General features: G+C 31.7%; 2 protein-coding genes across 3 annotated transcripts in view; one reads left to right on the top strand and one right to left on the bottom strand.

Moving 5' to 3' along the window:
* Window positions 1–12,027, top strand: part of LOC125055726 (mitoguardin) — a 59,118-nt gene that overhangs the window by 29,474 nt on the left and 17,617 nt on the right. The gene's annotated exons all lie outside the window — the stretch shown is intronic.
* LOC125055729 (protein unzipped) overlaps window positions 1–12,027 on the bottom strand; it is a 36,938-nt gene that overhangs the window by 17,069 nt on the left and 7,842 nt on the right. The window lies entirely within an intron of this gene.

Genomic DNA, 12,027 nt, shown 5'->3' on the forward strand with positions numbered 1-12,027 from the left:
TTAAATAATTGTTAACTAACGAAATTTTCTCGAACGACCGTCTTAATTGTAAGTGAAAAAAAATGTTTAAATAATGGTCGTAAAAATATTTCGCTTCGTAGAGCCTTTCTTACATACATACTTAACAAGATCGTACCATAAAAGTTAAAAAAATATTTATACTTTGTTTATAACAATTTTTTTACTTAAACAAAAACTTAAAAATCCATGTAATGATGTTAAAAAAAAATTTTTTTTTCTCAATCATCATATAATCGTTTTTTTATTAATACAAGATATTTATTGATTTGCAAAAAAAAAATTCCCGCCATTTGTTGATAATTTTTTTTTAAACAAATTGATTAAATCAATATTTTTTAAAAAAAATTTAACACAACTTTATTACATTAAAATTTTTATGATTTAAAAAAAAAAATTTTTCCTTAATAACAATTTTTAATTGTTTATAATCGTTTTTTTTAATTTTCTATTGTTTAAATAATTAGTTAAGAAAAATTTTTTTTCCTAAAAATCATAATTGACAGTTTTCTATAAAGTAACAGAAAAAATAATTTTTTTTATCAACAATTCTATTGTTTATTAACTTACCAATTTGTTATAAACAAATATTCAACTTTTGTTTATTTTTTTTCTAAAACTTCTAAAATTAACAAAAACAACCATATATAACAAAGTATAGAAAAATTTTTTTTGTAAATTTTTTGATTATCATGAATATTACTTTTATTTAAAATTAAATTTTTTTTTTTTTATACTTTGTTATATATGGTTGTTTTTGTTAATTTTAGAAGTTTTAGAAAAAAAATAAACAAAAGTTGAATATTTGTTTATAACAAATTGGTAAGTTAATAAACAATAGAATTGTTGATTAAAAAAAATTTTTTTTCTGTTACTTTATAGAAGACTGTCAATTATGATTTTTAGGAAAAAAAAATTTCTTAACTAATTATTTAAACAATAGAAAATTAAAAAAAACGATTATAAACAATTAAAAATTGTTATGAAGGAAAATTTTTTTTTTTAAAAATCATAAAATTTTTAATGTAATAAAGTTGTGTTAAATTTTTTTTAAAAAATATTGATTTAATCAATTTGTTTAAAAAAAATTTATCAACAAATGGCGGGAATTTTTTTTTTTGCAAATTAATAAATATCTTGTATTAATAAAAAAACGATTATATGATGATTGAGAAAAAAAATTTTTTTTTTAACATCATTACATGGATTTTTAAGTTTTTGTTTAAGTAAAAAAATTGTTATAAACAAAGTATAAATATTTTTTTAACTTTTATGGCACGATCTTGTTAAGTATGTATGTAAGAAAGGCTCTACGAAGCGAAATATTTTTACGACCATTATTTAAACATTTTTTTTCACTTACAATTAAGACGGTCGTTCGAGAAAATTTCGTTAGTTAACAATTATTTAACTTGTTGAAAAATTAACTTTAAGTAAAATTTTCAACGTGAATAAATTAATTATAGTGTTCAGAACACACCATAATTTTTTCAAATTTAAAAAAAAATATTCAATACCTTAAATAAATTAATTAATGTGCCGTAGTCGCTTTTGACGCCACGCGCGAATCCTAAAAATGTCACCCGCAGACCTATTTTCAGCGTTAAATTAACATTATAAATAATGGAGATAGAGTTCTGGGAGTCAGGAGTTTTTTATTAGAAATTTCCTCTTCTTTCAGAATCTTTATTTGAAATTTCTTAAATATTAATAGTTTATTAAATATTGGCAAAAAACTAAATGCCATTATTTTTTCATCTTTAATGGTCTATAACTTTTGCAATTTTTTATGTGCTAATACACGCTTTTAGCACATTTTTCTAGACGTCATTCCGGATCCAATGAGCTATCGCACATAATTTTAGGAGTAGTATCTCTATTTTGTTCCATTTTCAACTTGTCGACTAGACTATAGTTTTTAATGCGTAACACCAAGAACATCAAAGTTGCAATAGACAATCATCATCTTACAACTGACCAAATTTTTCGCTCGTCAACTAGAATGTAAGTCCGTGCTCCTATTTCACCACGCCTCCTGCTGATAGAGGACAAATCTTTGTTTTCAATTTATTATATCATTATTAATTAATTAACATGTCATGTGGAACATGGTGTAATGGATGCAGCTCCTTACAAACATTATGTAAAACAAAAAACTTAACGATTAAAAAGAGTGGCGGAGAGCTTTTTGCCAGTTCTTCTCTTCCGTTCTACACCCTTGATTTGAGAAGTGGCAGTAAATGTAAAATTAGAAGCATTTAATATGTATTTCTTTTTTGACGTTCATAAGTGTACATTGTGTTACCTATATGCATAAATGATTTTTATTTGATTTGATTGGATAATATAATCCTCCCAATTTAAAGAAGTCCTGTTTAGTGCAATAATTTATTCTAGTCCTTTTCGCCTAGCATTTGTTTCATAAGCCTTGATTATTTCAACATTTAAAGTAGCTATTTTAGTGTTTAGAAATTGTGTACTGTCTTCTCGTATTTCAATGTCCCCAACACTCTCCTTGGCTTTGAACGTTTTCAACTCTATTGGCGTTGCGGTCAGGAAACCACCCACAAGAAATTTAAATTAAGTTTAATCGTGCGGTTAAGTGATCTAATGAAATGTAAACTGATGTAATATTATAGCTGTAATTCCTAATTACAATGCTTGTTGTATTCGTAACTCTACGACTTATGTTTAAAAATGGTAATGATGCAAACAAACGTGCATTTCAAACAATTTGCAATTCTTTTGTTTCAAGTCCCCGAATTGAACTTTAAATTACGAACATTTCTATTTATGTAGTTGTATTACACAGATCTTTATTACATATTACGGTGAACTGATGCGTTTGACAACGTGAACTCCTATTGCCGGGAGGGGTATCAAGAACTTCCGTTGCGTTGTAAATTCAAAATTATGGAAATTACTGCAATGTGGTGTGAATGCGTCACAAGAGTGATAATGCAGTCGTTATGCAGCGGTGGCTCGGCCTTCGCCACGGCAACGGTCCCATTGTGAGCAACAATGCGCACTTAGAAACTGGATATCAACTTTATGCCTTAAGTTTGTTTTGCTCTGTTCGTGAGGTAATTGGTTAGAGTAGTAAGCGGAACGACTTAGTGCTTGCGATTAAAACGAGGTACTTAGTTGGCTTTTCACCTTCTTAGGATTTTTTTAAAGAATCTTGACGATTTTCTTTTGTTTTTTAGAAATATATCTTGGGACTATGTCAGTTTTAAATGGAAAGGAAGTAAGCGGTCTTTCTAAGCCGTAGTCCAGAGCTGTCGAAGAAAATTGTTCAGTTAACCACAAGAGCACATTAAAGTAGGGACTTCCAATAACGTTAGGGGAATCTGATAGGCGGACAACTGACAGGGGTTAAGTATAGTGCATCGATTTGTTCTCGTACATTCGAGATATTTTGCTAACTGGACGAAAGGATCTTCTGTATTCTTAATATTCATTTAAATTTGGAATTGTGGATACAACGGATTTATTTATCGGTACTAACTACTTGTATAACGGAATTAAGATCGACTTTAAAATAAAGTGTTTGTTTTAAAGTTACCACGCTCAATTAATTATCAAGTTTTATCTTTACAATAATTATTATCACCGATTTGGTCCTTAAGCAATTTAATTAAATGTACTAAATTCTTGAGATTAAGCCAAAGTCTTATTCACGTTCTCGTATACTACCTTCATGCCACTTCTTACTTACTTACGTGAAAGTGAACAGTTTCATAATTATACTTATGGTATATCTGAATTGAAGGCTCAAAGAATCAAAGCGTATGTCATTTGAATCGTGATATGACCACAAACCCCTGCTGTGGATAATCCCAAATTGCCCGGCAAAATTTCCGAGCCCTTTGTCCAATAGAGTTATTATTGCAGCCGGTTGATTCAGAGGGACGCAAATATTGTCATAATGCCTATTTTAAATTGTGTTTTGTTGAGTTGGTACGGATTATAAAATTTTACTTATTATTTTAGACTGTGATGTTTTCACTTTCCGTAAAAACAGGTGTGAAGCAATCCATTTATTATGTAAATACAATATACATAGAGAGGTAAAATATAACGTCGTACGAATATCAAAAATATTTAAAATCACGTATAGGGAGTCTACATTCATTCCTTTTGTTTTCATCCTATTACTAGAAACCTATGTAATATCTAGTTATACGGCATATCCTGTCTATAGGTCTCTTGCCAAATGTTGCACGTTTCGCAGAAAAACGGGGCAAAGTAAACGACGTACTTTCCACCGTTGCCATGGCGACGCCCCGCACACGGCGACTCTTTGTTCGGTGCTTTCGAATCAAATTCAATAGTATCTCACCTTCTATAACTCAGTTGATCTAGAAACATTGAAATTATAGATTTTGCATTGGGACAGTGAGAGTTGTTACTTTGCTTAATAAGGACCTACTTGAAATCAGTAAATCTCTTTCCCCTATATATGTTTGCAATTAACCCCTACACGTGCGTAGAATTTATTATAACGATAGATTTAAATTGATAATCACTCCTTTATAACACAGATCCCATTAAGATTTTAGGCGCGTCGCTTGTATTTGCACGGCTTAATCGTATTTTATTTATTCAACGACTAAAATTGAAATGAGTGTCGTGTTGTGTGTGTTGATACTAAAGCATTTAGCCTTATTTTAAATGTATTTAAATATTAAGGTGATATCAGACGGTTCACTCGAATGATTGTTCACTCGAGTGAATGCTTCATTTTTTTTCATTCTATGTTCACACGGCTTAGACGAAATGATACAGAAATGAACATTCATTGTTCTTTCTTTTAAATATGTCATCGAATGAAGTCGTACGTCTTGGAATTAGTTTAATTTGTGATCATTTAATCAAAGAGTTGACAAAAAAGAAGCAAAGAAAACGTCGACGGTGGTGGGTGCGACCATGGATTGAAAGAAGAAATTTATTTTAAAAAAAAATTAATGTATTTTGATCGTTCCACTTGAACACCATTTTGCCGCATGAAAACAATATAATAACACACAGAAAAAAAAAGTTATAACTTCGTCGACAACGTGATGTCCGTCGGCTACAGGACTCGAAATAAAATGGCCGAATCCGAATGAACGTTCTCTCAGTGTTCAGACCGTTCATTTCTCGTTCATTCGGAGTGGGAATGAAAGATACCGGATGCCAATATCCAACACTGTTGGATCGATTCACTAATGAATTCATTCGGTACTCGTGTTTCATTTTTTGTTCAGACATTTCATTTTGAGTGAAATGTACCGAATGAAAGGTGAAAATGAACAAAAAATGAACCGTCTGATATCACCTTTAGTAAAGAAATGAATGTTCACTTTCAAAACCCTGTCATTTCATATAGATTTAAGGTGATATCAGACGGTTCACTCGAATGATTGTTCACTCGAGTGAATGCTTCATTTTTTTTCATTCTATGTTCACACGGCTTAGACGAAATGATACAGAAATGAACATTCATTGTTCTTTCTTTTAAATATGTCATCGAATGAAGTCGTACGTCTTGGAATTAGTTTAATTTGTGATCATTTAATCAAAGAGTTGACAAAAAAGAAGCAAAGAAAACGTCGACGGTGGTGGGTGCGATCATGGATTGAAAGAAGAAATTTATTAGGAGCTTCCAATACATTTTTGAGAGAACTAGCCGTTGAAGATCCTGATTCATATTGTAATCATCTTCGAATGGATGAAAATAAATTTGAAGAAAAGTTAAAAAAAAGTAATAACTTCGTCGACAACGTAATGTCCGTCGGCTACAGGACTCGAAAAGGAATGGCCGAATCCGAATGAACGTTCTCTCAGTGTTCAGACCGTTCATTTCTCGTTCATTCGGAGTGGGAATGAAAGATACCGGATGCCAATATCCAACACTGTTGGATCGGTTCACTAATGAATTCATTCGGCACTCGTGTTTCATTTTTTGTTCAGACATTTCATTTCGAGTGAAATGTACCGAATGAAAGGTGAAAATGAACAAAAAATGAACCGTCTGATATCACCTTTAGTATTGGACTTTGACTTTGACTTTGGAACTAGCCCGCATTGGTTGGCAATTCTTTTTTTTTAATATTTGGGTAATTATAACGTCTGTAAACTTAATTGTTTTCTACTGTCTACTAAAAATAAGCTAATATAACAGATTATAGAAACATTTTAATATTTAAAAATGGAATAAGCATACTTTCTGAAGTGCTGCGTACTATGTTTGCCTAGTAAAACCAACCCTCCACAATCGATTCAACATTACGTATTTATTACAAGCAGGGTCCAAAAGGTCGACGTAAATGTTTCAGTTTCGTAATTCCCGTAAGACTCAATGTAATCTTGATATAACCACGTTACAATAAATTACGGAATAAACTGCTTGTTATGAAATGAGCACCCTTAAGGGAATTTTTTAATTGAATTAGGTGCTATTTAGTTTATTGCTTTACTACACGCAATGATTTTATTAACGATGTGATTCAATTTATCAAAATCTTTGAAACATGTCACGCTAAGCTAAGCTAAGTACGTCGCGATTTTGGAGGAAAAAGATACCAAGCGTTACGGAATGCTATAGAATATTTTTACTTAAATGACGTCATGGCTCTCCCGTCTCCCTTTCAATTAGGTACCTACAGTTACAGTCGCAAATATGACGTCACTGTAGGTGGCTCAATTCCTGTGAGTCAATTTAGATAGAAGTAAATCAATAATGATTAAGAACTTTCTCTTAATAAACGACGAATCAGGAACAGACTCTACTTCTGAATATAAGACAAGCATATAAGATGAGGGTGATGAACTTCTTGATTGATAGAAGCATTGAATGAAGGTTTTTCAATCGAAAACAGGTTGATAGAAAATCAAATTGCTTTTCCGTGGTCACTTTTTTCTATATTACCTGCACCATAAGCACATCCCACATGCATACCCTAACTTTTACACCATGATACAACACAGCCAAATTATTCCTATTGTAAATGTTTGAACCTTTTTGTAAATATTATGTATTCCATCTTTGGTTATCTCTTTAGTAATTGTTTTTTATTATATATAATGTATGTTAGTTGTCAGATTACCTAATCAATAAATGTAAATCGGTAACACCTGTAGGTAAAGAATCCATATCGTATAAAATAAAATGACTTGGCATGAACTAGAAAGAGGCTAACAAGATGTCTTTTTTTACTTTTGGTGGATAAAAACGCGAAGTTTAAACGATAACGGCTTCGTGGGGGCGGGTCGTTGTACTCGCGATTGTGAAGTGAGTCACCGGTCATCTTCAAGTTTTCATACTTCATGCGGGGACGCAAAATACATCACGCTATTGCGTAAACTTATTCATGTTTTTCTCAACCGTTGAAATCGGGTATCTTCTACGTCATGTCCGTCCTATGAGGATGTATAAGACTTGATTATTATTGACCAAACGTTAAATTGAATATGTAATATTTCCTACATAATAGTACTCATTCCATAATTCAAGTTAAGTTCTAATAATTGTCCTAATAATTCTTCAATAATTTGGGTTATAGAGTTTTCTATTATTTTTCATTATTTGACAAATTTAATGTATTAATACTTTTATAAGATTATATTTGATATTTAATTATTTTGATTTTTCTACAATAACAATTTTATTTAAAGAAACATTAAATCTAAGTTTCACTACCATACTTAGAGGATACTATTTGAGAAAAAAAGATTCACTTATTCAATCGATTGTTATAGTAGCTTTTATACATTTTTTATGATTGTCTTGGACGTAATGATTATACACCAAGGTCGTATAAGGAATTACGATTAGCCACGATTTAATTGTACTTGCGTAACACCGGTTGTAATTACAATTGACAGCCTGTCACGTAACACCAAACACCTGCGGTTACAAACTAAACATATGCGTTTAGTATTAAATAAGCATTTGAGAGGTATCACAATTAGTTTGTTCAGGTTTATATTGGTTTTTGGTATATTCGGAGAATTTCTACTGTCTATGAAAATATAAATTGTTTGTGCAATAGTAGAATGCTATAAGTTTATTGTAGTAGTGTTGTTTTAGAAAATACTGTTGAAAACATGGTTGATTTTTCGTATAACCGACATTTAACTGGATTTTTAATAGTCTGAAGGTACTGGTTGGTTTTGACGACTCATTGGTCTAGTTAGTACCCCTAACTGCGAATTCATGGGTCCCGGGTTCGATCCCCGGCTGAGACGAACATCGATGTGATGAGCATTTGGTGTTGTGCTTAGTTCTTGGGTGTTTAAATATGTATTTATATGTCTATCTATCTATAATATGTATGTATATCCGTTGCCTAGTACCCATAACACAAGCTTCACCAGCTTAGCATGGGACTCGGTCAATTGGTGTGAATTGTCTTTTTAATGGTAGGTGTAATTAAGCAGTTAGGTATTTGTTGGAGCATGCACTAACGGAAGTCATTGCAGTTATACGATACACCGAAAGTAAGACGATAATTGCAACTCTATCATCAGATATCCTATTCGAAACATGATATTTATATAAAATTACAACCATTACTCTCAAATCACAGCTCTCGGAGAAGGTAGAGTCATTGAACTCTAACAAAAAACTATAGCAAGTAAAAAGTATGCCGTGTCATGTTTTGACGTAATAATACCGAGGAATATTGCTGGTAATAACAATAAAAACTGGAGTTTATTGCTATTTGTGCCCCGATCGGACTCTGGTTCAAGTGGATTTACGATTGCGCTCACCATACCTTTACGCACTATGCAATTTTTATTACATCAAATTGACCTAATTTTTAAATCGATCAAAAGATATCATTAATAATATTAATGCTATGTGCGCATATCAAGTAATATATAAAATATAAATACTATCAATAGTATCTCTACATATATCGTGTTACTTTCTCTCTTATATCTGCCGATACATCAGCCCATTTGAAGTCTACATAACCACTTTGAAGCTATGTAAAATGTTTGTACCAAAACATGTCTGACTGTTGAGTACACTTTGGCCTAGTAGGCTTGCACTTGCACAAGTCAAGTGTTCCACTCAACACGTCTCCTGTGAAGATGGCTGCGGTTTTGTCTTCATAAACATCCCTTGCTACCGTAAATAAAACGTTTTTAATTGAGGTATACTTTGTAAGGATTCGGATTAAATTGGGATCATGAATTATTCAGTAATTGTTACAGGTTTTTGCGTCTTTTTGTTATCGTGAACAATACGGTTCAAAAATAAACTTCGAAACAAATTAAAACTTTGTGTACACTTAGCAAGATTTTACAATATTGTTATCATTTCATCATTATGCATCAATGCAACATATTAATTATACTATCATGATCATATCAAAAACTAAAACAGATAAGAAATACTTGCCATTAACAAAAGCAGCCAATGAAAACAAACAATTATCCACGTGAAACTATTTAAGACTGATATTTTAAAATTTAACGAAAAGAATGCCGCTTTAAAGTCTTTTATCCTTTTGAGTGGGCTTTTCACTTTTCCGAGTAGTTTTCAGAATATTTGTAGAGCAGCAATTTACTCGAGGCTTTGAATAAATTCCGTAAAGCTTTTGCTATTTTGTCACAATATTTCTTTTGTTATAAAATCTCTAAGTTTAATTCTTTGTGGGGTTGTACACTCGGAATTTGTTTCATTATATTCACGCTTATTAATAAATTAAGTTATAGCTAGAATAAAATGAATTTGATTAAACTAAAACGAAAACAGTTTAAAGGAAATTTTAGAGTATAAAGATATAAAATCTTATAGTCACAGTTTTTAACTACTTTATTTCATATGCGTCAAACATACGTTACTCTATCTAGTGCATATGTTTTAACTTGACAAAGTTCTATTTAAGCAAGTATACTTATGATAAAGCTCACCCTAGTGTGAATAGCTCTATGGAGTTTTAGCACGTTTTCTTCTCTTGGGAACCTTGCGGATAACGGAAGAGTTTAATGCACGTCGCAATAATTAGTGCCGTATACCGTTACTGCACATTGTCTCAATACCAACTGCCGGTTACATTGTGAAGTCCCTGTGGAACTCTGTCTTTTTGTTCTATACTGTTATGTCATTATCTAGATGACTAGCGATTTAGTTGTATAGTGTTATCATTGTGTTCTTTGTGTATTGTAATTTGTTTTACAGACAATATTATCAGATATCTACCAAAGTACAAACGAGAATATATTCCTGAAAAGCCTAGTACTACGACTTACAACTCACTACAATGTGTAAAGTCGGCAAAAAAATCTATAAGCGTCAAATTGTAAAGGAAAAGGTCCTTGGAATTTTGAATTTTGAAGTCGATTATATATAGATTTATTCATAATTGTAAATGGAAATTTATGTATAGTCTTAGATACTTTTTTTAAACTGTCGGAACAGTTGTGAACATAGGCGGCTTTGAGTAATATGCCAATGTTAATTAATTAGTGTAATATACAACCGTTAGCAAACGGTTCGACCTCAAAAAGGGACGGTTGCCGAGCGGAAGTGTAACACTATGAATTGCAAAGGCTTCCGTATTTTTTAACATTTCCTTTATATTGCAAACAAGTGACTCAACTTTCAACAAAATATCCGACTTATCAAATCCAATATAACCTCAAATAATATGAATACGAAAATACACGTAAACGTAAATAATCTAAATTAAATAAAAATCACCGAATACATGTTTTGTGAATCGAACCAACCGAATTACGAACACATCGATAACTTACTTCGTTAAGGCTTGATTCTGAGAGCACGAAGACTAACCACAAAAGACAATTAACTATTGTTTTTAAAGTTCACCAGCCGTAATAAATAGATCAGCTGAGATGTGCCTGGGTTGTATAAAAATAGTTTTCCGATAGCGCTGAAGTCGTCACAAAGTGTCAACCTTGCTCGGGAAAATCGATGTGTCCCTGAAATAGGCACAAGCGAACCTGATCCGGTGGTACGTTGTTTGGGGTCATATTCAAAATCATAATACGTGCTAATTATAAATCATATATTTAAAATGATTCAGTTGAATAGAATTTAATAATCGTTGATATCAATAAGATTCTAGTCCGCGCAGAAAACGCTCTAACGATTTTACTAGCCTAGCCTATGTCTGATTGGTTACTTGTAAAATAACTACTTTTGGATATATGTAATATTTGTGTTTGTTTTATATCGCATGAGTCTTTCAATGTGTACAATTAAGCAAGGGAAGAACATATTTTCGGATGTATTTCGTATATATTTTTTCTTTTTTATCAGGAAATCATGCTGTGCTTTCCAACAATTAGTGTTACACCGGGAATCGAACGCCGTAATTATGTATGCATATGTTTACACCGAATTTGTTCGTGAAGATTCTCGTTCAATACTGGTTTTTTGGTAGACGAATTTCGCGGAAAATATGTTAAAGTAAAAACTTGATACACGTTCTGAAGTTATGTATGTCATCATTTATGGCGTTTCAAACGGATGTTCAAGAAAAACCTAATGTACTAGATTTTCCTCGATAGCAGGCCATCACATATACGGTTAAACATTACATATACTATATGCTTTCACTTAGACCCCAAAGGGACAAATTGTTTATTTAAAAATATATTTATTTTCGTTTGGCTGGAATCAGAATAAAAAAGTAGTTGTAGGGACAATATTAAATTCTGATGCACTGATAAAAGGTATTTTTACTTGATTTTCTCTTCCACGATTGATTTCATCATACCTGTTCTCGGTTTGAGTGCGAAGGTGTAACACGGAAACTCACTTTTCCGTTCATATTACAGATAATTTGTACTTATCACAGTACAGACCCTCTGTTTCACAATGTATGGATAAAGTACCAAATAGCTATGCAACATATAAATTATTTGGAAGATAAATTGTGCTATTTGACACCTCATCGGACTCATAACTTATGATGGACTTTATGTGACGAATAGCGCTATCTGACAGTCGTGAAACGCAACAATAGCGTTTATCCTACCAATAAG

This window comes from Pieris napi, chromosome 14 (genome assembly GCF_905475465.1).
Source record: "Pieris napi chromosome 14, ilPieNapi1.2, whole genome shotgun sequence".
In the NCBI taxonomy this organism is placed as follows: Eukaryota; Metazoa; Arthropoda; class Insecta; order Lepidoptera; family Pieridae; genus Pieris; species Pieris napi.